This window comes from Lampetra fluviatilis, chromosome 25, assembly GCF_964198595.1.
Source record: "Lampetra fluviatilis chromosome 25, kcLamFluv1.1, whole genome shotgun sequence".
Lineage (NCBI taxonomy): Eukaryota > Metazoa > Chordata > Hyperoartia > Petromyzontiformes > Petromyzontidae > Lampetra > Lampetra fluviatilis.
In genome coordinates this window covers 11,585,949-11,588,558 of record NC_136299.1, presented here as the reverse complement: position 1 = coordinate 11,588,558, position 2,610 = coordinate 11,585,949, and positions in this window count along the sequence as shown.

The window sequence follows — 2,610 nt, the reverse complement described above, 5'->3', positions numbered from 1 at the left end:
TCGTGTGGCCGCTAGCTGCACCTAGCCTGGCACACACGACTTCATAACCATCCGGGCAACATAAGGCGAGACAAATGTGGAGTGCCACACTAATTTCAAGAGCCAGGGCTTCGTTCTGTTCCCACTGAAGTCACGAGCACCGCACAATAGACACACACAGACACACGCGGCGCACGTGTGCAGAGGGACGATGCGAAATCAAAGGCAACGAATGAGCCAGCATCAACACGCGCGGTGCCACGCGGTTTAGACTGTGGGAGCCACTCCTGCGGGGCCACGTCACACCACCGTCACCTCAAAGGGGTTTAAAGCGTAACCGGCTCGCACCATGGGGTCTCCCCCCCCCCCCCCACAGCGGCTGTAATCCGCCGCTGAGAGTCGGCAGCGACGCCACGTGGTGTGTACGTCGTGTCGTGGGTCCACAACGACGCCACGTGTTGTGTACGTTGTGTTGAGCTCCCTCCCCTCTGCTCATATGAGCCGCACGGAGAGCGGCGTTTGAACTGCGCCGTGGTCCGATAGCGCCTCTGTGAATGCTGTCGTTTGTTTGAGTTCTCTTGGGTCCAGGCTGGGCCAGCGCTGCGCGAGGGCATAGCACGACCACTTTCCACTCAGCCAACCGGAGAGAAAACAGGGTATTGACGTATCGCTAGAACAACAACAACAACAGCAGCAACTTACAATGTAAAACGTACATTACAAATATACGATTAAGTAGGCTTGCAATCTAGATTTGTGATTAAATTCATTGTATTTTATACATACGTGAGTTTATCTAAAGAACCAAAGAATAGGCTTGCAATAATATTGTTTTAAACTTAGAATGTTGTCGTGGTCTACTTGTAACCCGGAGCCTACTGAATGACCAAACAACTTGGGTGGATGGGTGGTTGTCCTCCTCGTTCCCAGCTATTCTTAGCAGCAGCAGCAGCAGCACCCTGCTCCTTCTTTGGTTCACCGTTCGTCACCCCAGCCCAGGAGTTCGGCAACCTGCGGCCACGTAGCCACGTGCGACGGCTCTTTGATGACCACTCCTTGACGTTGCTTATGAAGGACGACCGCCGTCTTGGTATTCATCACGTGCATTGCGACTCCTCTTGAAATTATTGAGGTTTTATTTTTTAAAATACAGAATTTTAAATAAAAAAAATGGATCTTCTTGTTGCTTTGATTTCCGATCCCCTGTCCGAGCTGGTGCGATGCTTTGGTTGGTGAATCCGGAGCAGGTTGGGACTCGCAGCCGTGGTTTGTGCGTGACAGTCACGAGGGGTTGTTTGGACATACTTCACCACGCTGGTCAGTACGACTTGAAAGGGTTTTAAGGGAATATTTGTGACAAATGTATTTTAAAGTCATGCTTCTCGCTGACTACCTGCCTGGTATGGGTGCCTTCCAATGATTTACATCCAACTCGATATTTTCCAGAACGCTGTGAGGCTGGCTTGGGGTAAAATGTGTAATTGGCATAAGGCACTACCACCAGAGTACATTGTACGCCTATCCACAATAACTATATATTATTGTACCCTGCATTTGCACGCACCATCGCAGCATCGCGAGGCAGAATTTTGCGAGATGGATGTGGCCGGGTGCCAAAAATAAATTCCCGGAACAGCGTTCGGTGGCTGTTACGACTGAAATTAATCACCGCTGATATCCGTCCTCTCTCCATCTCCCATCAAAGAGCAATACTGCATCGCAGGAGATGGGCGACAATACCTTGTTTTTGAATCTGTGAATAAAGCTGTCGAGCGATGTCCCTTTCCAATGACCTCTGTATGGTGTAAACTCAGGAGTCGTATGAAGGCAGCAGTGGGATGGTCAGGAAGGTGATCATAGCCGGCCTGACACTGATCCGTTGGCCCGATAAGGCCTTGCCAAAGCGCCCTGCGGTCTATAGTGTACGTTGCAGACATATGACTACAATCACTACACATCGTGGGTAAAATACGATTGAAAGAATACGTTGAACTGAAGTGTAGGCTCGGGGAGGCCTTCATCCAGCAGTGGGTTGACCATGGCTGATGATGATGATGATGATAGTGTCACTATCTACATGACTCTGTTGCACAATAATTCCACGTGCTCTCGTGTGGTAGCTCTAATGATTCGTCCAGCTCGCGAAATTCAGGATTGCGATTTGTCTCACGAATCGATTCTATTTTCAATTATTGGTGTGAATATGTAGCGGCCTCTAGTGCCTAGATGGTTTCACGTAAGCCAATTACATCTAACGTATACATATCGAAATACAATATTACAGATACGGTTAGATACTTTTCTTTTTGAATGTGGCCTTAACATATCAATCAACGATGCTATGCCTCATAACACCACCACGTGTTCTGGTTACCAGCGGTAAGTGACACGTGAAGCGGTCTCAGACTCTCTCTACCTCCATCAATTGGCACTTACCAGCGCGGCGAAGTATGATCACACAGCCTCCGTGACGGACATGGCGTGAGTCGACCTCCATCCAAAAGTTGATTGACCCAGGGCTGGAAAATATTATTATATTAATATTATTATCAGAAGGCGATTGTTTGGTGGAAAAGTTGAATGATTCGCTGTTTCTGGTCTACTGTGAGTTTCAGGCGAGTAGAAGACTGA